This window comes from Chelonoidis abingdonii, chromosome 6 (assembly GCF_003597395.2).
Source record: "Chelonoidis abingdonii isolate Lonesome George chromosome 6, CheloAbing_2.0, whole genome shotgun sequence".
NCBI classification, from domain to species: Eukaryota; Metazoa; Chordata; order Testudines; family Testudinidae; genus Chelonoidis; species Chelonoidis abingdonii.
In genome coordinates, this window is record NC_133774.1 from 7,800,124 (window position 1) to 7,824,499 (window position 24,376).

Genomic DNA, 24,376 nt, shown 5'->3' on the forward strand with positions numbered 1-24,376 from the left:
AAGTGGAAAGAGATTTTAGATGGAACCTCTCTACCCCCACTTGTTTGACAGTCTGTTAGATGGCATTAAAGATGTTAATAACTATCCTTTTGGGGAAAAGAGAAGTGGGTTGACATGGGCTGTAACTGTTTTTGTTTGAATCTGATCCCATTTCCTAGAAGGCAAAACAGGACAAACACGCACAAAGGGGGAAGAAAAGAACAACAAAGATAGAAAATTCAGCTTCTGTCTCTGGCATGGACTCTCACTTGTAACCTCACAGCTGGAGAAACACAGGCACAGCACAAGGTCTTATCAGCCATATGGAGACCTTGAAAACTTGTACCAGCATGAGGCTGCATAGGGCATTGCTTTTAGTTATCTCTACCTGATCACGGGTTTACAGCACTGTTGGCCTGCTATGCCAGACTCTTATTAGAAAAAAGGAAAAAGGAGAGGGATAGGAAGGAGCAGAAATAAGGTGGGGAAAGAAAAGTACACATGGGGGCCAGGGAAGAAACAGACAAAGTCTGACATCTCAGGTGGTGGCTGGGATTCAGCCAGAGCTGATTGCATTGGTGATGTCACCTGGATCCCTTTCTCTCATCTTCTCTGGTCAGAACATCTCTCACAATCAGGAGGATGAAGGCCTGGGGGCCTAGGAGATTGCAGGGGTGGCAGCCATGATGGTGAAGCTCACTTCGATAGCCATTTCCCCCTGAAAGTCACTTTCTTTAAGAAACCCAAAAAGAAGTGGAATAGCCCATCCCCTCATTATTTTTTCTACCTGTTAGGCCTAGTTTCTGACACACCAATTTTGGGTTCACTAATTTTTGGTTCCTCGCTTTTCTTGTTTACCAGGCATGATCTTAACACAGTCCTTGTGTAACGCTAACAAAGCCCAGTTATTGTCAGGAAGGATCAAACCAGGGAACTTCTGGAGCTTAGTGCATGAGCTTCTACCTCTATAGGCTGTAGAAAAGAGTCATTTAACTCTTTCTAAGGGATATCAGTGCCACCAGATGGGACAGAACACCACACCCAGGAGATGTGTAGGTTACACTTGAGTTATATCAGTAGCCCTTTTTTTTTTTTGGATTAATTCAGTCTTTCTGTCTGTCTTTTGTACTGTTTTCCATTGACACATATTATTACAGGTTATTCTCACATCTTATGAACTTTCACTTATTTTTTACAATTGAGCTCACAATTAAGATAAATTTGTAGACTCAATAGTTACAGCAGATTCCCATTTCCCTTCCAATAGCTACTGCTGAGTAGAGCAGTGCAGCAGTCAGTTTTCATGTCCTCTGAGTGTTCTTGAGAGTTTGACATTTCCCCCCATCTTAAAAAATGCTTAAAAGTCAAAATAATGCAAATTTTCATGAACTGATAATCTAAAAATAAATAAATAATTAAAATGGGGTCAATTTAAATGTTTTCTTTTGATAATTTTGAAAATTTGCATTTTAATTTTGACCTTTTAAAAAAACACAACCCTTTTCAGAATAACTATTTTAAAACAAAAAGCCATTTTGAATCAAACTTATACAATTTTTATTTCAAAAATGTAAAAATGGGATGTTTCAACAATTTGAAAGCTTCCCACCCCCACAAAAAAAAAAAAAAATTGGGAGATTCCGGAATTGGGAGATTCATCAAAATTGACTCTTTCTCAAGAACAATTTTGATTTTGATGAATCAACATTTTCTGACCAAAACATGTTTTTTTCTGAAATGTCCCAACCAGTTATCATCCTGAGCTCTCATCCAGTATGTTCAACTCTCAATCCATTTTAAAGCGAGGTCCCGACATCGTATGTGGGACCAACGTTCTTCTGGGGGTGCTGTCCTTCAGATGAGACTTAAAACTAAGGTCCTGGATACTTCTAACAATTAAAAAGCCAATTCTACTTTTCACAAGAAGAGGGGTCTCCATTCTCTTGTCTTGGTCATATGCTGACAAGTGTCATTTTATTCTACCATTCAAATTCCTTCTGCAGTTTTAATTGGCTACAATATTATTTCTCATTCCCTGTCCTGAATTGTTGAATAGTGATGTTCTGTACTTTTAAATCATTTATTTTATCCATTCTGAAACTCTTCATCTTGTAGGACAGTTTACTATGTCACTCCCCTATGCTCTTGGGTATCTGCAGCGATGGTACATCAGCTGATTCCAGTAATAATCTACTTACTGCAGTCCAATTATTTTCACTACTAGGAATTTTTATTCATAATATCTTATGATTATATGTTACTAAGGATCTTACAGTGTCCTAGGATGCTTTTCTATGTATGTGATATATAATATTAAAGGGCCAGATTTGGATCAGAACCATCAGGATATTCAGATTCTGTGATTTTGACCATGTGATGGGGCTTACAAGCCCCACACTGGGCCCGAAGAGATTAAAAGGCAATATTGGGCCCAGGTAGCTCTGCCCCTCCAGACCTGCCAAGTATGCTCTGACTGGAGGAGTGGGTTAAAAGGAGCTCAGAAGCCCAGGCAAAGGGTGGTGGATGGTCTGCAGGAGAGAGCAATCCTTACCTAGGAAGCCAGGCAGAAGGTGGCACTTGAGAGGGGACGACAGAGTGGGTAAGACCCTCAGGCAGAGCCTTCTCTAACCATCATCTCCTTGAAGAACTTGCAGGTCTATGCTTCTTTGGACTCTTTTGTTGCAAGGTTATTGACTGTTTGCACTATAGGGGCCATAGTGCAAACTGAAGGGTTTTATAGGTAAGAAGAAGTCCAGGGAAGCGACTTAGACTCACCTCAGGGAGGTCCCTGCTGATGCCATTTCCCACAGGGCCCGGGGCTGAGACCTGGTGGACACGGAGGGCCTGGGTCCCCCTACAAAACCCCCTTAAGTGCCTAAAACCTGAAGTGGTTGGAAAGTGAAGATCCCCAGCTTAAGGTGAACAATGGGTATCTCTACCACGCTTATAGAGAGGCAAGGGCAGGAAGCCCTGTGCACTAACCACTAGCCTGCCCTCTGAGCTCCCTGTCACAGAGCCATTATAAAGAGAGGCACTAGCTTCAAAATTTGGATTCCAGTCTGGATCTGAACTCCCCCAGACTCCAGAGAAATTTGAATTCAGTGCCCCAGGCTAATCTCAAGCATAAAATAGATATTATGGGGGAAATTCTAGCCCCAGTGAAGACAAAAGCAAAACTGCCAGTGACTTCAAAGGGGCCAAGATTTCACCTTCTATGACTAAGAATAATTCCCTCTACCACTGCAAAGCACCCTGTTTGGGGTGGCAAGCAGCTGAAAATCACAGTACACAGTATTTTATTGGGAGAAGACTACAATATCCAGATAAAACTAGAGTGGAAATTATAAGTAGGCAAATCATAGAGCAGTCACTCAAATTTAAATTTGGCCAGGACACTGGAGTTAATGACTAGATTATGGACTACATTTATTCCTTTAATATTACTTCATCTTATTTTAATTACCGTATTTACTTATTCATAAGCCGAATATTTTAGATTAAAAAAATGACGCATCAAAGAGTGGGCGTCGGCTTATAAACGGGTCTACACCAAAATATGATGATTTTAAACTCTATAGAATCATTGAATTTAATATCTAATACATTGTTGTTTTGTTTACCTGGAGCGTCTTCAGGCATGGAGGCCTTCCCGCAGCTCCCATTGTCTGGGAACAGCGAACCGCATCCCAAGCGAGCCGAGGGGCTCTATGCCTGCAGACGCTCCAGGTAAACAAAATGTCCAGACCTGCCAGCTGCTTACCCTGACATGCAAGGAGTCAAAGTTTTCCAACCCCTGAAACATAGGGTCAGCTTATGAAACGGTCATGCAGTTTTTGCTATTTTTACCTCTCCACTTTGGAGGGTCAGCTTATAAACGAACGGGCTAATGAACGCGTATATAGTGTATTCAATATTAGTTTTGTCTGTTACTTTATAGAACTAGCATATTAATGATCACTAGCATGGGAAAAATAAGAAGCAAACAACAAACCTTCACCGTCTACTTAGATCTAGAGCCAATTTCTAATTCTGGTGAAGACTGGTCCAGATCAGAACTCCATTCCTCTCCCTCCCAGCCCCTTGCTTGAGGGTGATAGATCATGTGTGAGTGTGAACGTGTGTATGTTACCAAAAGATCATGGACAGGCCCCCAAGGCAGAAATGGAGGCAAGGAATTCTTCTCTGAGTTGCCCAAAGTGTTGAAATTTCACCACCCCCACCACTCTGTGTTGCAGATATTTTTGCAGGTTAGCCTTTATTAGACATCAGTAGTGTAACCATAAGCAACATACAAGTGAAGAGGAATGCTGGCATATGCCGAATGAGGTAGCAAGTGCAGCAGAAGCTCAGAACAATTATTTCAGGCTAGGGTCCTGGTGCATTAGAAAGGGGAGTTTTGGGATAATTTCACAAAACAACTAATATATCTGCAAGGGTCTTGATGACTGCAGTGATGGAACTGCTACATTTCCTGGAGGTCCAGGGGCCTAAGCATTCAAAATATGGGATTTCTTAATACAAACGTCTTTGGATCCTGGCAAACTTCACTGAGCTGGCTTTTCACAAGATCAGATTCTTCCACAAATTCCCCAGGGCTTCCTGGTTCTGGCAGGGTCTGGAATAGCTTCAGGGGGAAGCAGGAATACAGAAGCATGTAACTTTTATTTGTAGTTAACTCAATTGTTTTCTCCCAAAATAAGAGAGGTCATGTTTTGGTATAAGGCAAAGGTCATCATGTCAGCTGTTAGTTAATGTGACACCATTCTAAGACCTCTAATCACCGCCTTGGGTGCCCAGGTACTAGAAATGTGTGGCCAAATTAGATTAGACTGATAGGCAAAGAACTAAATGGTTAAATGAATAAAAGGAAGACAGAGTGGAAGTGAATGTGACTGCAAACTTGAGGCTGTTCAAATCCCTAGAAATGACTGACAACTCAGGAAAAATAATATTCTGTGGACAAATGCTTTTTTCCCCAACCCCTAACATGATGTGGTCGATAAATGGCATTTCTTCACAGTTTTATCAATAGAATGTAATTCTGGCCAGATCATTCTGTCAACAAGAAACAACATCAAATCATTGTGTCCACACAAATAAATCACTTGGTGTTTATTACTTCTTTTCTTTGCTTGTGACTGAACTGGGGTCATTGCCAAGTCTTCTCTGGCCCAAGCAAAGAAAGGGAAAAGATGCTTTTTCATGGGCAATTGTTGCCATGCAAACAACCTCTCAATGTTACCGATGGCAACCCCAAGGGCAATGAGATGAATGCACATGAGGCTTGTGTAGCCACATGCAGTTGTGGAAAGGGCTACGTGGAACCTCAATGCCCAGTGTAAGGAATGATGCATTGCAGACTGTAAATTCTTTGGGGGAGGGATCATCTTTCAGTTCTGAGTTTGTACAATGGCTACCATGAACGGCTCCTGTACCGGGACCAGGACTCCTAGGTGTTATCAAAAGACAAAAATAATACTACCTGCAAGCTTAAGGAGGAGCCCTGGGAGGGAATTGTGACTCAGAGATTCACTATTAGGGCTGGTCAAAAAATTGGGCTTTCAGCTAAATAGAAATTTTCATAGTAAATGGCTGCTTTCTTAGAAAAAAATATATTTTTATTTCAGTCAAAAATCTCTATAGGGAAAACAATCAATATCCAGCGAGCTGTATTCCCCTTTCCTTCTTTTCTCCCCACCCCCACTCAGCCACTCCCTAGCCCCATCCATCCGTGCCTCACCCACTTCTTCATGGAACCTTCTATTTTCCCAGCCCTTTAAGTGGTGGTCTGGCAGGCCATGACTCCTTGAGTCTCCCCTGCATTGGGCAAAGCCACAATCTAGCCCAAAATGAGGCTAAAGCGTAGTGATTGGTAGCATTTGCCGTCCACTTTGTATAGGTATAAATAATGACACAAGGTGGCACTAAGTTGGAGAATGGGGCCCAATATATGGTCCTGAGGACACTCAGAACAAATTAGACTGATTAAATGAGATGACTTTCCAGCCAGGGAGAAGTCACCACAACCTCTAAAGCAAATAAGATCTAACTTTATTATAGTTCAAACCTATGTACAGAAAGACCACCTAAGTTCTGAATTACCACTGGTCTTGTCCACAGACTCACTGACCACAAAAGACCAGCTGGGAGGTTACAATTACCTGGATGATTGTTTCAATTACTACAGTCAATATTATTTAAGAGCAATATGAGAGATCAGTTCAGAAGTGTGGATCCGCAGATTCTAGGGCAAACCTAAATTGCAAAGTAAAGCAATGCAAGGACACAGTATCAGAATACACAGTCACACAGCCCAAGCTGCACCTTATATCATATTCAATAAGCAACTTTCTTATTTGCATAGTTAAATGAGAAGTTGCATGTGATCACAAAGACAATAGGTGAAATCCTTTCACTTCAGTGGGGCTAGAAATATTTACACCACTGATGAGGTGATGTAGAACAAGGAACTGAATCTGAGTTTCCTGAAGTAGCCCTCAACTGCTGGGCCATTCTTGCTTTTGCCCGTTGCTGCATGCTAGAAGACCTCAGAATATAGCTTCCCGGGAGTGGAAATCCCTTCATCTAAAGGACTAAGACCCAGATTCTCGAAGGTATTTTGGTGTCTAGTTGCCAGCTGGAGTTAAGTGTCTAAAGATCTTTGAGGATCTGGTCCTTAGTCTTTCAGCTCAAGCAGTAGAAATTTTAACACTGAAGCTCCTATATTCAAACCACACTATGGGCCTAAGAGAAGTCAGTTATACAAGCTGCTTGCAAACCTGCTCCTCTGAGGGGCCTGGCTGGTGTGGTGGGCAGAACTATCCTGTCCAGGGGCAGGGCGTGCAAGGCGATCGGACAACGGATGAGTATCTGTGTCAGGCAGGGAGTTTCCACCGGAGCTCTGGATGCATTTGGAGATGCTCAAGGAAGCTAGCATCCCAGCCTTTCTCTCACCTGCTTTCTCATTAATCCTTCATCCCCCTTGTTTTCCCCTGACTCTGTTGACAGGCCTGTTCCAAGCAAAAATATATAGTAAATGCCTTTGTGTTTGTTCTTCTTTTTTTTTCAAACTTGAGTCCCCAAAGAAACATCAAAGTACAAAGGAAAGAAAACGATAGCAAGAAATAAGAGTGAAACCAACCAAACTAAATCAGCAGTGGCCCAGGGGAACTTTCTTCAAGGGGGTTAGGCTTCCTTCAGAGAAAGTTTAGATCTCTTCTTGTTTGTTTGCATTTTCAAATTGGTACTGTTTGTGAGAATTCAGAGGAGAAGAACAAAAGCAATGCAAATTCCACAGAAGGCATTTATCCCAGCATATCTCTGGCAGGGCCACCTGCATACCGTGAGCTGTGTGCTGCCTGCTTTGAGAGCCTACTTAAATATTAAAGATGAGAGGTGGAAGTGTATCAATAAAATATTGGGTCCCCCTGAGCAGAGAGAGGGGTAGGCTTTCAAAGCAAGGCACGAGTAGCTGCATGCACCTTTATGGTTGTGCACATGGCCAGTTAGGTATCTGAGGGAGCATGGGGCCTATGCTTGACCAACACAGGCACATTAGGTATCTGTGCACTCAAATTAGGCACACAAGAGGATATTCATGTCACCACATGCACCTAGAATCTGTTTCAGAGAGGTCATTTAGAAAGGCACAGGGTACAGCTAGGAGTTTTAGTGAGTGCAGAATCAGGGCCATGGACTTCAATGGGTGTTTTGTCTACGTGAGGCTTGGACAAAAGCAAATGAAGGCCATATTCTCTGAAGGCCTAATAGCTTCTGTTTTCTAAAACAAATCCTGTCAGCTCCTGTCCCTGATCTGATTTCCTCCAGGAATGGTTTTGGTTTGAATTTCAAGTGATTTAAAGCAGATCATTTTTACCTCTTCAGCTGTGCCATTTGAATTGATTCCTGCTAGTTCAAATCTGCAGATAATTTGCTCTCCTCTTATTTCTAAAGAACTAATTACCTGCACATATAAAATGATGAAATCTCATTATATTTCCTTCCAAAAAAATCCGCCATGCATTTCATTACATTATCCAATTATTGCTGCACTTGTACAAAGTTATGTTACTGACCGAACAGGCTATTTACTCCGTAGATATGTTACCTTAATTAAACAAATATGATTAACCACATAGAGCCATGTTTATTTGGGCCAAATTTTTCAAAAAAAAGAAATGCCCATTGACTTTGAGGGCCTCAATATTTGTTGGCCAATATGAGACACCTTGGGTCTGATTTTTCAGTGCTTCTGAGCACCTGCAGGACCTATCGGCTTCTACTGGAGTTCTGAGTGCTCTGTGCATCTGAAAATCAAGGCCAAGGTTATCAAGTTGGGAACTGACAATTGATGACTGCTTTTGAAAAGACTGGCCTTAACAGATGTCATTTTAAAATGCCATCTTTATGGTGGTGCTGTTATATTTGTATTGCAGAAATACCAGGAGGCCCTGATATGATTAATTTAATACATGGTGCAGTACCAACCCATAACAGGAGAAAGTCCTTGCCCCAGACAGCTTCCAGAGAACAGACAGAGGGTGGGAGGGAAAACAGTGATAAAGAGAAGTGAAGTGACTTTCCCAAAGTCACATAGCTAGTCAGTGGAAGAGCAGGAAAGAGAATCCAGATTTCCTCAATCCCAGCTCAGTGACTTATCTGCTGGACCAAGCTAAAAAGTTACACCAAATGCACAGTGATTTATCAAAGCTTTATACATTTTAATGGAGTTAGTCCGATTTACACCAGCTGAGGATCTGGACAATGACAATATCTATTTGTAACAATGTGTAATAGCTTTTACAGGGCTTGATTGAGTTTGTGGGTTAAAACTTGCATCCTAGGATGGACACAAGCGGATGTTTTTCTCTGTGTCAATATAGCACTGAACTTATTAGCTCATTAATAGTTTTCATGCTGCTAAAGGTCACTGGGTGGCTCAGGATAATGGGAAGCATCTACGGAGCCTTTCAGCTCAGGATCACCAGTTCAAAGCAGGCTCTGTGTGCTAGTGACAGCAAGTCTGCTAGCTAGGAGTGTTAGCACTCTGGGCAGCATAGCCTGTTCCTGATGGGCTCTAGCTGTCTGTCAGATTTAGCTTTTTGCATGCTTGGGACTCAGACAGAGGTACCCTATTAGTCCTGGGATGCCTCGGAGGATATTGATACAGCCATCAAGTATGATCGGGAAGAGACAGTCCATCCAAATGTTGTGTGGTCTTCTCTCATTAGCCTTCCTCTTTGAGCTAGACATGTCTACCTCCCTCCTCTCAGCCCAACCCCATTCTTCCCCTTTCATGCCACTCAGGTCTTTCCCCAGCAAAGCTCCTAAAGCTTTAATAGTAGCCTGTATGAGTGTCACTCAGGTGTGGCCATGTCCCCTGGTGGCTGGGCATGGTATAGCAGGCTCTCCTCCCTTTGTGCCCCTTGCAGATGGCTGCTTCGGCCCTGCCTGATTCTTACGACTTGGCCCTGTGGCCACATCACAAATAGTCCCACCCCTTCCGGGGCAAACCAATAGTTCAAGAAACAATAGCCCCCCCCCCCCCGCTTTGGGCCTTTGATCTGATGCTGGTATCGGGGGGTTCAGTAGCCACGGTGCCTTTTGCTCCACTTTCCTTAGTGGGTGGCCGAGGAATCCAGTTCCAGACCCTCCATCTCCTCTGAGTTCTGGTCCAGAGACCCTTTAATAAACAGACGAGGCCTGACTACACAGATCCATTGCTTTCTCCTTGGACCACTTCTTACCTTGTCCTGTCTTAGGCCCTTCCAACAACTGGGCTTGCAGCGGGGCGAATGTAGCCTCCCAATAAATAGGTGCCCTATACCACATCCATTCCTGCTCCCCACCTCCCTCTGTGCCCTCCATCCAATCCTCTTTCCTCCACTCTCTCCACCCTCCATCCAGCCCTGCCCAGCCCAGCTTCCTGTTTCTCTCTCTCTGCCCCACATCCAGCCCTGCTCCCACTTCCCCACCAGGAGGGAGGAGATAAACCCGTTATCTTTGCATAGAAACATACAAAGCTAACATCATATGAAACAACATTTTCCTTCTTATCTATGGTTCATTCAGCGCGCTCTGTGCTGTACAAACAGAAACATGATCCATTCTACAACCACTTATCAGACTAAAAGCCTGATCCAAAACCCATTGAAATCAATGGGAGTGTTTGTATCTGATGGGTTTGGAATCAGAATGTAACTCTCACACCGGCCGTTCTGTTCAGTTCCGTGTCATAAGCGACACAGCTTGTGGGGTAAATATTGTAGCAATATGGGTTTTGTTCTTGGTTGTATATGGGTCAAATAATCATGCCCATTACTGAGATTTCCTGGGCACTGAGGATTTTTGCAGAAGCTGGAAGCATAATGCCTGCTGGAGCTCTCTCTGCAATGAGGTGACTCTGCATTGCTCTCTACCAAGGTTTTCCCTTATGAACAAAATTCACATCTGAGCATGAGGGTCACAAAAGACCCATGTGCCATTTACATCTCAGATAAGAGAGAGGAAGGATGATTTTGGGGGGAAAGCACTGGAATCAAGAACCCAAGAGATCTGTGTACTTTAGCTCTGCCACAGATTTCCTGTGTGCAGGGTTACCAAACACCCAGGTTTTCCCAGACCTGGCCTCTTTTTTCAATCCTCTGCCCTCTGTTGGGGCAGGTTTTGGAAATAAGAGCCAATATCCAGATTTTAATTGCAGAGTAGACATTTCATCTCAGAGAGAGCCCCAATATGGTCCTCCATTTCACCTGCATCTGATTGGTCCCTCGCAGCTGCCAGATCCTGCCCACCCAGGTCCTGGCTCCTTGGGGATGGGAAAAGCCCTGCAAGGGGGTGCTGACTGACAGCTGTTGCCACGTTCTGGGTCTGCGCCAGCCACCCTGCCACAGTAACATGGAGCGACCCTACATCCCACCTCAAGAGAGATGCCAAGTATCCCCTCCAACACACCCCAAGTACTTCTGCCAGTACACACAAACACACCCAGGACCCCCCAGATACCCTCTCCCACTACACACACCCCTCCAACACCCCCAAATAACCTTTCCCAGTACACAGACCCCTCCAGAACCCTCCAGGTACCCCCTCCAACACCTCTCAAATACCTTATCCCACTACACAGGCCCCTCCAGCACCTCCAAATACCCTCCAGCACCCCCAAATCCTCCCTCAAACTGTCAATACCCTCTCCCAGTATACAAGCCTCTCCAACCCCCCACAAAACCCAGTATACATACACCTCTCCAGCACCCCCCAAATTTCCCCTCCAACACCTCCAAATATCCCCCAGTACACACACACCCCTCCAGCACCCCCAAACTGTACCTCCAGGCTCCCTTTTCCTCCTCTCCAGCAGTACCCTCTTTTTATGAACCTGAAACATGGTAACCCTACCTGTGTGACCCTGGGGAAACCATCTGAGCATTCTGTAATGCAGAAGTGGGAATCATGATACTATCTTTGTCTTATCTATTTAGCTTGTAAACTATTTGGGTCGGGGGCTTTAACTTATTTGTTTCACATTTAGCACAGGAGGTCCCTGATCTCAGCCTGTAGACACAACTGTCATTCAAATAGCAAACTGTAATGATAAGTGCAATCCTGGGTTGAGTGAAGCGTGGTTCCTGTGCAGGTTCTATGCACAGGGCTGATTTCACCTGAAAAGCACAATAAAGCCCACAATTAAGATGCATTTTCAGTGTAAGGAATTACCTGCATTGCAGTCAACCATTCTAAAAAGACATGCTATGTATTGCAGCATTACCCAGAAGCTTCAGCAGAGATTAAGGCCTATTACGCTAGGCGCTGTACAGACACGAAACAAGATCATCATAATGAATCAGGGTAAGTCTACTGCGTACTGCTGCCCCAGCAAGAGTGACCACTGCTGATGGCATCACACCAGGCATTGGGTAGTGAAGTTTGCAGATCTGGCTCAATCGTGAAAAGCCATCAATCTCTGGGGCAGCCCCAAGCAGTGTCAGGGCATGCACTCCTTCACACATTGATACAGATGGGGGTTAAAATAGTGAGGAGTGTCAGGAGCAGAACTATTTCTCCTCCATCCCAGTATAAGAAGGAGGCCCCCTGTCCTCACCTGGTTTGGGGAGGTAGCACTCAGCCACAGCTCAACCTCCCCAGTGGCAGGTGAGTGAGAGTTATCTCTTCTCTTAGAATCTACCTCCCCTGTACCAGATGAACCCTCTCTGAAAGAGCCTCCAGTTTGAACAAAGACAATGAAGAAAGGAAGTGCTATCATCCCTTTTTTACAGATGGGGATTTAAGGCATAGAGACATTAAGAGAGTAGCCTATAGTCACTCTCTCTCTCTCTCTCTCTCTCTCTTTCTCTCTCTCTCTCTCTTTCCAGTGAAACATCAGTGACAACATCAGGGCCAACCTTTTTCTCTCCCCCATATAAGGGTAAAAACCTCCCCTTGCTTTGTCATCTGTTCTGTAATTAAGGGTCAAACCCCAGCTCCAGGGGTATCAAGACCCTGTGAGCGACTAACTCATTAGGCATTCCTTCGTTGTTTCCTATGCAAATTAAGTTAATGAGAATTAGGAACGTAATGGAGCCCATTCACCGTTCTAGTTGGTGGAAAATGGGTTTGACTACCAATTTTCCATTACAGCTGCTTTGTAATTACTCTGGAGCACTCTGCATTCTAATGGAGATCCTGAGCTGCTCTGACAGTTTCTTAGCTCCCCCCTCCCCCAGCCCTTTTAAAACAAGCATTTGTCATTAGAAGGCTGGAGATAGATTTCTGCTCGAGAACAATCCCCCTGGTTATACCCAGGAACTGCCTGCTCTCTGGGTCAGAGCTAGGGGCTGTTCTTTGTGGAAGCACAGGGTTTAGTTAGCTGCCAAAAAACAGCATGAACTCTCTTCTTCTTCTTCTTTTTAAGCAGTTTATTCTAAAACTGCATTTAAGGTTGCAGAAAAGTTCCAGTTTCCCTGCCCTGGAGATTACTGTCAGCTATTTAGCTATAGAGCAGGTCCACTTTTAGCTAGGGTGACCAGACAGCAAATGTGAAAAATCGAGATGGGGTGAGAGGGGTAATAGGAGCCTATATAAGAAAAAGTCTTCAAAATCGGGACTATCTCTATAAAATCAGGACATCTGGTCACCCTACTTTTAGCAGCAGTGCTACAGTCAACAGATCACTAGCTCAACCTTGTTCTGAAGAAGGCACTTACCAGGGGCCAAGTTGTCCCCTATTTTACATGGATTATTCCCATGCTGGAAATGCCTCATCCTCAAGGGAACACATGGGGCTAGATCTTCTGGAGATCTGTCCCATGGTTCTTCTGTGATCCTCTGGGATCTCCATGGAGCACTAGAGATCAGGGCCATCCATCTGGATGTTGATATTATTTATTATTACCATAAAAACTAGGCGACTCAGTCATGGCCCAGGACCCCATGGCGCTAGGTACTGTACAAACTCAGAACAATGAGACAGTCCCTGCCCCAAGGACCTTATAGTCTTTTTTATCATCTCTGCTTCTGAATTGTCCTCTGGCTTAGCTCTAGCCTTTCTGATGGAGTTCAGAAAGTTAGCTCACCTGAATTGCCAGTTCAGGTTGCTTGGGCCAGGTTTGCAAAGATGTTCAAGGCCAGATTTTTGGGTGCTCAGCACCCAACAACAAGAGCCAGATTTTCAGAAGAGCTCGACTCCTATATAGGCACTAAAGTAACTCAGATTCACAGTATACTGAGCTCTTTTGAAATTCTGACTGTATATGACTTGCAGTTCTAGCACTGTCCAATTACACTTGTTTTCATTTGTGATGCCTGATGCCATTCATGTGGAGGTGTAAAAATATAGGACGTGAACTTGCTCTGCTTACAGTCAACAGCAAAACTCTCATCAAACTTCAGTGGAAGCAAGATCAGACTAATGATCAATGAAGTCGGTGGATACCACATGAGAGGAGGTGCCAAGAATCCAGTCAGATACCTACAAATGGGGCTATATCCACTGCACTATGAAAGAAGTTTAATTGAAATGCAAAAACCAAAAGGTCAAATTCATGTAAAATTTAATGGCCATTTTTATTATTTGATGTGGAACAAATTGTAACTTTATCTTGCCGTTAGATGCAATTTTGTTCAATGAAATTAGATGAAGCTAAAATAAAACACGCCCTTTAAAGTGTGAAGATGAAATATTAGACCTTATTATGGGGGGATTTCGATTTCTCCAATAAATACAGAGGAAAATATTTGGTGGAAAGAACAGCCACCTAATTTGCATTAATACAAATGAGAACTATTAAGTTCAGCTGATTAGCATATTCATATGTACTGTAGGCGCCACGTATTCAAAATAGACTCTGATTACTAACCTAAAATATTACATTTAAAAGCAGAGTCTTTGAAACTCAGAATGCGCCATTCGTTATATTTGGAACATGATGTAAATGGAAACAATTTACAAATTGAATGCAACGTTTTTTGTTTTTTTTTGATTTGCACAAAGGCTACAATTTAAAGAACTTAAAAAAAAATCTAAATGAAGGAAAGTTGACAGGAGTTTTCTGCTTTAAAAGCTGCATGTCTGTGCGGGGAGGGAGGAAATAACATTGACTTTGGGGCCGAAAATAAGCCAGAGACCAGATATTACCTATGTGCTTATGTTGCTCTCGTCACGATGCACCTGAGCACCTCTTAGGGTACTTCTGAGCTGGGCATGTAATTCCCAGCCTGAGAAGACATAATCACACTAGCTCTCCTCCAACTAGCACATTGCACATAGAGTGGCCACTCTATGCACCCATCCAAGACTTATCCTCTCCACGGACACATACTTGGGGAGACTAGTCTGGCTTGCCGCTCGCACAGCTGCAGCTACGCCCTGTGGTTAGTGAGCTATCGTGATGAGAGCTAGCAAGGATATGTTTCCGAGAGCTGGGAATCATAACCCCAGCTCAAAGTGCACATATCCCCTTAGTCATTACAGGATTTTACCCTGGAAACACCCCTAAGAGGTACCAATTTTACACATGTGGAACAGGCTCTACTAAGTAATTTGCTCTAAGTTACACAGGAAGTCTGTGGCTGACTAGGATTTGAATGTAGATTTCTTGAGTCCCCTCCTATGCCAACTAGAGACATTCTTTCTACAAGATACCTTCACTAGGTGAGCTTTCATATTATGCCTAAGCTCCCCATCCAGCAACACACATAAGCACATGCTTAACTTGAAGCATGCTGGTAGTTCCATTGACGTCTATGCCTATCTATTTTGCTGGATCAAGGCTAAAGCAGTTGCAGATTCTATCTCACCTTCCATCCAAGGATCTATTGCCACTTTGCAGTCAGCAAGGACCAAATTCTGCACTCCACTGAAACCACTGTAAGTGAGAGTAGAGTTTGCCCTGATGAGCTAAGCCTCCCAAATATTTGCATCTCGGAAAGCTGAGGCACAAGGAAGCTAAGTAAGTTACCGAAGGCCACACATCAAGTACGTGGCTGAGAGAGGAATAGAAACCAGTTCTCTTTGGGCCTTGTGCTCCTCCTGTACAACTCTGTAGTAACTAAATTGAAATCAATGGAATCACATAAGTGCAGTGCTAGAAGTAGGAAAAGGATCAGATCCACTGATTGTATTTGCCTCACTCACTTCCGTTATTTTATTCACTTCAGCTAGATTAACAGCTGTGGTGGGGCAGGGCCTGAATGGCCCTAGCTGAGAAGAGTGCAATCAGATCTTTGCAATAGCTGCTGAGACAACATTCTGATCAGGGATATGAAGAATATTTCAATAGTTCTGTCCCTTGCTTGTGTTAGTTAAGCATTGTTCTGTTCAGATCTCTATTTCACATCATCAACACACTTCGGTCCTGATTCAGCAAAGCACTTCAGCAGGGGCTTAACTTTCAGCATGTGAGTAGTCGCTCTTTGCTGGATCAAGGCCAGAGCGCTCAGCACCCGGCAGGATCAAGCCTTCAATGAACAAACAACATAGCAGCGGAGAGAGAGAAAGGGATCTGTGTAAAAGATTCATTCAGGTAAAGTGCAGTCCCTCCATAGGGGTCTCCTGGTCACAACGTTAGAGATAAAAGTACCAAGAAGGTGACATGATAATATGCTGTGATGCAGGAAGTTTCTGAGTGCATGTAACCCACTGGTGAGTGAGAGTGACTGGTCCCGCTCTGTGCCAACCTGCAGAGGATGTGAGTTGACAGCTACAGAGGTGGGGCTCTTTAACTCAAGTTGTAACCTCTCGTATTTAGCTATGGAGGTTCAGTCCCACAGGGTCAGCCAAGACAGCAGCTATCACACGCACACACATAGGGCACAGACTGTACTATTCATATGTAAACAGGGTCTCAATAAAGGCTTTCTTGACAGCTAGCTGGGAGGGGAAGAGACTTGGGTGTGTTTATGTAAATACAGTTTGCTCCTGCTCTGCTTACATATTCAACAGATACAGCGGTGTCTAAGTGATCAACTTTGGCTGGTGTTGGGTACAAATCAGCTTATTACTGAATGCAGGGGTAGTGAAATATGGTTACTAATGTTGTAATGATTGTAGGAATACAGGAAAACAGGATTGTGCTTAACCTGTCCCAAATGAAGGGGCCATCCTCAGTTGGAAGAACCTCGTTAAGCCAAGGGCTTGAATGTTAGAGCCCTGTGAAAGCATGAGGGGTGGGGACAGATTGCACGTCCCCAAGACTTCTCCCTAGACTGGTTTAACCTGTTCCTTCCCACAGTTCAAATAATAGAGCTAAACAGGCTTTATTAGAAGCCTCTTTGTTATGTTAAATGCCCAATCAGAGCTGAAATCAGTTGTGGTAGGATTGTGTTTCTACCCAGCCTGCAAAGAGAAAAAATCACTGAGAGCTGAAATAATCTGAGATGGGGGAGTGTTTCTGCCCAGCATGCAAAGACCTGAAAATCACTAAGCGACTGATGTGCAGGGGTCACAGCAGAGAGGCAGTCAGCTGGTGACAAGTGGCTGGTGTGGTGGAGAGGTGCAATGAGTGGCCAGCAGGGCGACTGGTGGAGCGTTGCAATGAGCAGCCAGCAGAGCGGCTGGTGGAGAGGTGCGGTGAGAGCAATGAGCAGGCGGCCAGCGGAAGCAGTGAGTAGATGGCTGATGAGCGGCCGGCAGGGTGTCTGGCAGAATGAGGCAGCGAGCAATTGCCTGAGCACTGGAGCGAATTAGATACCTCTTTACCCCACCCAGAGTGGGAAGTGAACTTTGCAGATGCACCTCTGAACTCTGGGTCTGCACTGACCAAGGACAGCAACTGTGAGTGGGGTGCAGAGAAAGGAGGGCAAGTGAAAGGGATTTTTGGTTTGCTGGCATTAAGAACCTGAGGAGAAAAGGACACTGCCCAACTTACTTGGGGGTCGGTCTTTTATTCATGGCTTATTTGTCTGAACCCTCTTTGTGGCATTTTCCCAAATTAACACCCGGTTATTTCCCTCCTTTCATTAAAAGTTTCTTTTCTATGCTCAGACTCTGTGCTTGTGAGAGGGGATGTATTGCCTCTCAGAGGTTGTGTAAATTTCCCAGATTACTGGATGGGGTCTTGAGCCAATTCTGGGTTGTATCAATGGACAGGAACCCCTAGATATTGAACCCGGCCCTGGCTGCTGCCGGCTCCAGCTGGCAGAAGGGTTACACATAGATGAGTCAGCAAGGCCTTATGTGCGTCCTGGGTTTCAGCAGCCTGCCATCCAGTCCTGTCATTGAGGTGCTATATGAACTCAGATCACACGGCAACTTTGCTGGAAATAACAGGCTTGATAGTCACTTACCTTCTGTGAACACTAATGAAAAGCACCTACCTTATTACTATTCTGTGCTAAAAATATTAGAAACAACATTACACTGAATGTCTGACTCAGGCTGACTGTTAGCCACAAAGTTTGGAGCAAACTCCAAATTCCATTCATAAGATCCCACTGAATTTCCCTACGGCAGAAGATCGCCCTGACTGGTGGCTGCTTTTCCGTACCAACAGGGTTTGTTCTTCAACATTTTGACCATAACTCTTGAAGCACCTGCCTTCTTGATAAAAAAATCTCATCTCATCACCCTTTGTAATGGAGTTTGTATCAGTTTCTTTTTTCCTTTTTTTGTTTATTACTTTTTTTTCTTTTAGAAGCAGGCAGATTTAAAAGCCCAGTCCCAAATTTGAGTGAGAAGTGTCCCTGTGACTGCCCGCTCTCCCAGCTGCCACCTAGGGGACTGAGAGGTGCCCCACACTGGCTAGTCCTCACTCATATGGAGTGCTCCTTGCTGGCGTCAAAAGAGTGTTTTAGAAAGAATTTAAAAATGAAGGGGGAAGGGAGAAATGCCTCTCTACCCCTCACACTACAATCCACTATCCGACTCCACTCTTATCGGCTGTTGCCATTAGACTGCCTTGTAAACCTTCTGTGTTTCATGTAATGCTGACCATGTCTTTTTAGCCCCAGGTCTTCTTTGGAAAGATGCTGCGTGAGCTTCATGTGGTTTTCCTGATGAAACATTATAAATAAACTGGAGTCCTTGTGGAGTTTGATGTAGCTTCCTTATTAAGCATGTAGCACTCGGTGATGGGTTAAGCATATGAGAGACAATTTGCTGCTGCGTCATGCACACTGTGTTATCACAACACACTTTGGAAGGTGAATGCTGAAAATCCTCTTCAGCATTTGGTTCTATCTTTAATCCACCTATACCCTTAGGTTCTTAGTGTAAGCCTGAGAGCTCTCCTGTCTTGATCGCACGAGCCAAACATTACAGCATTGCATTCACAGACCTGCTGAACGAGGAGCGCACAACTTTTGCACAGCTATCGAGGTGCATTCAGCCACTGATATCCGATGTACCATCAGAGCCACAGCCCCTGTATTTGTATTTTCTCCTTCTTTACAGTACTTATTTTCAAATACGGCAGTTCCCTTTTGAAAAATTGGCTCTCCAGCTGTCATAGCCAACTTATCTCTAAAACTATGGGTCAGGACCCCAAAGTGTGTCATGATCCTGTTTTAATGGGGTCACTAGGGCTGGATTAGACTTCCTGAGGCCTGGTACCAAAGCTAAAGCCCGAGCCCCACTGCCTGGGGCTGAAGCCCTGGGTGCCAGGGATCAGGTTACAAAACCTTTGTCTGGGGCAGAAGCCCTGGGCTTCAGTTGTGCCCCTCCTCCCGCCCTGCCCAGGGTAGTGGGGATCAGGCTTTAGCCTCCACGCTTCAGGTGGCTGGGCTCAAGCAGGCTCAGGATTAGGTTCCCTTTCGTGGGGTCATGTAGTATTTTTTGTTGTCAGAAGCAAGTTGGGGTACAATGAAGTTTGAGAACCCCTCCTCTAAAAAGTTTGTGGGAGTGGGATGGGGCAGGAGAAGTCTACTAGTGAATTGCCAAGGTTCCACTTTTCTGCCCAGTGTTTTGGAATCTAGATTAACAGTTTAGGTAAAGACTGCCAGGGTGCACTGCTGAAAAGCACTAGGAGAAAACCTTCTTGCTGGGCAAATCCAACCATTGATAAGGAAATCAGCATTCACAGATGTACACTGAACATTTCAGTTAGGCTGATAGCAGTAAGAGATGGAAAAGATCTGAGCAGGAAGCAATCCCCTGATAGAAGTGTATTAGTTATTAAGAGGACACTAGCTGGATCTTAGCTAAAAGTTCAGGCAGGCAAGAAACAAGCAAGCTAAATGAAATAAAAGTAATCTGTCTTAGGTATTTATATGGCCTCATTTCCATAATTACTGAGCACCTCACAGTCTTTAATATATTTATCTTTACAACACCCTTATGAGGTAGGGCACTGCTATTATCCCCATTGTACAGATGGGAAAACTAAGGCATAGAGAAACTGAGAGACTTGCCCAAGGTCATATGGGATGTCTGTAGCAGAGCAATGACTTGGACCGAGGTCTCCCAAGTCCTCGATTAGTGACTTAAACTCTGGGCCAGCCTCCTTTCCTAGCACCATGGAATACAGGCTCATACAACTGGCAGAGGCTCTAAACTAGTGGAGAGGTGACACCCCAACAAAGGGTATATCTACCTTGCAATTCATAGAATATCAGTGGTAGAAGGGACCTCAGAAGGTTATCTAGTCCTACCCCTTGCTCAAAGCAGGATCAATTCCCAGGCAGATTTTTGCCCCAGATCCCTAAATGGCCCCCTCAAGGATTGAACTCAGAACCCTGGGTTTAGTAGGCCAGTGCTCAAATCACTGAGCTATCCCTCCTCCCCCTGTGAGTTTATGTCAATCAGACACCCCTGGCTGACCTGTGTCAGCTAACTCAGGCTCTCTGGGCTCGGGCTGCACAATAGCAGTGTAGCTGCTCGAGTTCTGGGAGCCTCCCACCTTGCAGAGTCCCAGATCCCGGCCTCCAGCCCCAGCCCGGTTGTCCACACTGCAATTAAACAGCCTCGTGGACCAAGCCCAAGTCACCCGGCCTGGGCTGTCTAATTGCCAAGTGGCCATCCCCAAAGAAAGCAATGAGAGTTTCTTCACTGGTTTCAATGGGGCCAGGATTGCACTCCAAGATTTTAACGCTGGGTCGGATACCCAACTTCAGTTGCTCAGATACCAGAATGAAGAGTCTGGTAGGAGACGGGCTTGCACTGCTCCAGCTAGCACAATAACATTACCAGTGTAACCAGAGCTACACGGGCAGTGGCTCGAGCTATCTGCCCAAGTACAACCCCTGAGGACGTAGTTGGCTGTCTATCCCAAGCCGCTGCCCCGGGCACTGTGACCACACTGGTAATTTTAGCATGGTAGCTCAAGCTGAGTGAGCTCATGTATGTCCGCCCAAGGTATGAATTACACCTCCCAGCTGCTTTGTAGACATACCCTGAAAGGCATAAGGAGGCCTCCTACCTTCTTATCTTCCATGTCTATGTTTTAAAGAAGAAGATGCTGAGTTCAATTTTTTTAAAAAAAACAATTACTTGTTAATTGTTGGCAGTTTCTTAGCACAGCTGCACCTCACCCCCTTGTTAGCACGCCAGCAGAGATCTTCAGGGACAAGGCAAGAGGATAGTCAGGCTTTAAACCAATCAGACTCAAACTGATTTTTGAAAAAAGAAAATCAAATGCATTTGGGAAGATAACGTCAATGGAGCTCATGGGATAGTGAACAGCTGTTTTCCACCCCCACCCCCTTTTGTTTTAAGAAAAGGAACAAAAATAAGGCCCCGTCTACACTACGCGCCGTATCGGCGCGTTAAAATCGATTGCTCGGGGATCGATATATCACGTCTGATCTGGACGGGATATATCGATCCCAGAGCGAGCTTAGATCGATTCTGGAACTCCACCAAAACAAACGGAGTTCTGGAATCGACATGGTGAGCCGCGCACATCGATCCCGCGCGGTGAAGACGGGTAAGTAAATCGATTTTAGATATTCAATTTCAGCTACGCTATTCTCGTAGCTGAAATTGCGTATCTAAAATCGATTTTCACGCATAGTGTAGACGTGGCCTCAGTTACAGGCAGTAGATTTTTTGGGGTGGAGGTGGGGTCATTTGATGTGTATTGCAAAGATCTGCTGAATGGGCAGTATGAGCATAATGGATTCTGTTTTTCTTTGACATTAACTGGCCTGGGATTGGAGACAAAGAAAGTTTGTTTACTATAGGATAGACACAGACCATAGGTCAGCTGTGAGCAGGATACAGCCTGCAGTCATGCATTACAGATTACGGGATGAGGAGAGTGGGACTCTTATATTTTAAAATAGATCAGGGCCAGATCTTCAGCTGGTGTAAATCAGCATCGCCTCATTGACAAATGGAGCAACACTCATTTACGCCAGCTGAGGATCTGTCCCAGTCTATGCACTCCCATAACAGCACAGCAGAGGCTGTATCAGCCACTCCTCCCCACAGAGTCCTAGTGCTGTTACAGAAGCCTCGCAGCCGGAGGATGACAGAGTATTTTAGTCCTCGGGCCTGTTTAGTCCTTTGCTCTGCTTCTGAGGCTGCCAACAAGAGCTACTTTTGTTGGTGGTTTCTGAGAAATGGGTATGGGTGGATGAGTCCCCAGATAAGACAAATACATCCTTGGTTTGTAAACTCAGCATGTACTGAATTCTGGGAGGAAAGTCTCCTTAGAAAAGAGGTTTCCAAACATTTCTTGTTGCATACCCCCTTCCAGATCTCCCAGCTGTCCATGTACCCTACCCTTCTCATCAATGCTACTTTGTGTATTCTTCTGAACACCACTCGTCTTAGCCACCTGCCCATATTTCACTGTTACGTACAAATATAGTTATAGTGCTAGGTATACAACTGAAAAAAATCCCTATCGTCTGAGCTCAGGTAGACTGGCAGTCGCTGGGAAATGAGCCTGGGCAACACGGTGATTGGCGGTCAGGGCTCTGTACTCAGCGTCTCTGTGTATCGGTGTTCTCATTGGTACATCTTGAAGTAAATTAATGACTTTATTTTATATAACAAATTCTTAACGAGTTTTAAAACTTCATCTGAGTAGCCTATTATGAAAACGCAATAAATAAAATAATTAACAAATACAATCCACCGTTATACAATTTCTCCCATGTACCCACCCAGAGATATCTCGTATACCCCTAGGGGTACGTTACCACAGTTTGGGAACCCCTGCTTTAGAATCTATATTCAGCCCATTACGGTAGCATATAAGCACCTCACAATCTTCACCTTGTTTAACCTCACAGTATTCCTATCAGGTAGGGAAGTGCTATTGTTCCCATTTTAGAGATGGATCACATCCTCCTAGGAAAATTGTCTCCTCTCTGCTACTCGTCCCATTCTCAAACAGATAACTTCCCTGGGACAACCATTGGAGCAGGGACTTGAATTTGAGTTTCCCAGGTGAGTGTCCTAACCACTGGCTATAGAGTCAGTTAATCTGTTTCCTTTGGTGCAAGAATATTTAATGATAAAATACAAACAGGAGATACTGAGGGCTTGTACACACTAGTGCATACTTCGGTATAACTTAAGTCGCTCAGGGATGGGAAATGCCTCTCCCTCCCCCCCACCCCAAGTGACGTAAGTTACACTGACCTAAGCCCCAGTGTGGACAGCACTATATTGGTAGAAGAGATATCCGCTGCTTGAGGAGGTGGAGTAATTATGCCAACAAGAGAGCTCTCTCCTCTCTGCATAGCGTGTCTGCACTACATCTGTGCAGCTGTGCTGCTGTAGCACTTATAGTGTAGACGAGCGCTGAGAAAACCATACCCAAAATAAGCCTATAGTCCAGTGGTTAATATACCTCACTTATAAGGCTAAAAGTTCTGGATTTGAATCCCTGAGCCGTGTTCACTTTGCTCTGGTAGAGCTATTACAATACTTCATCTTTCTACAGCCTAGTAAACTCAGAAGTTCCCAAAGGGCTCCACAGATATGAAATCATTTGCACAACATTTTTGTGGAACAACATCATTTAGAGGATGCGGATACAGAAGGTGATAAAAGGTTAAATGCTTTTCCCAGTGTTGGATGCTGTATTGGGAAATGAACCCCGGAGTCCTGAGTGCCTCTCCTGTACTCTAAGCCCAATACAGCACAGCTTACTTAAGACAGTTCTCTAGTCCATGTGAAAGAATGGAAAACATATTGTAACTCTACGCACAGTGATGTGACTTGGTAGGCTGTGTTAGGCTATCGTGTAAAAGCCAAGAGACTTGGGTGTTCTTCCCCATTCTGTCACTGACCTTTCGAAGAACATAGAGCAAGTCCCTTTATCCATCTATAAAATCCCTTGCTCTGTCACAGGCTCTGAAATCTACAAAGGAAAAATGCCATATAAAGTCCTCCAAAGGGATCTTTAAACATGAGTCTCTGCTCTCTAGAAGGCCCTGCTTGAAATCAGGGGTCAAGGCAGGGTCTCCTTCAAATATATCATCCCCTTTGAAAACCCTGAGCAACTTTGTTTCCTTTTGCTTAGCACTCTGTAAAGACTGGATATAGGCATAGATATAGATTTTGAATTGCAGGGTGTGTGGTGGACCAGCTAGACAGCTGTACCAAACAGTTGGTCCGTCATGGTATCCATCTCTCTGAATTCTTTGGCATGAAAATTCCTTGGTTTCCCAAAATAACATTAACTACAGGATCTCTTATCCTGTAATTGAACTGTGCATAGCTAGAGTTAGCTGTTTGACGCAAATGGAACTAGACCTTACTGTACTCCATAATTTGAACTTATTATTAAATCACATAGTAGACAGCAGAGTAATGGCTCAAACTGAGGTTAACCCTCTGAGTACAGGCCACTTAGCTAGAAGAGTTCTGGATCAGTCATGCCAGGGATTATCAGTGGAGTTGCGCCAGTAAAGCAGCAGAAAGCTACAACCTTCATATCAATTCGCTATATATGACAGTGTGTGTCTGAGTGAAAAAGACAGACAATATAGATAGAACCATCCCCAGCTG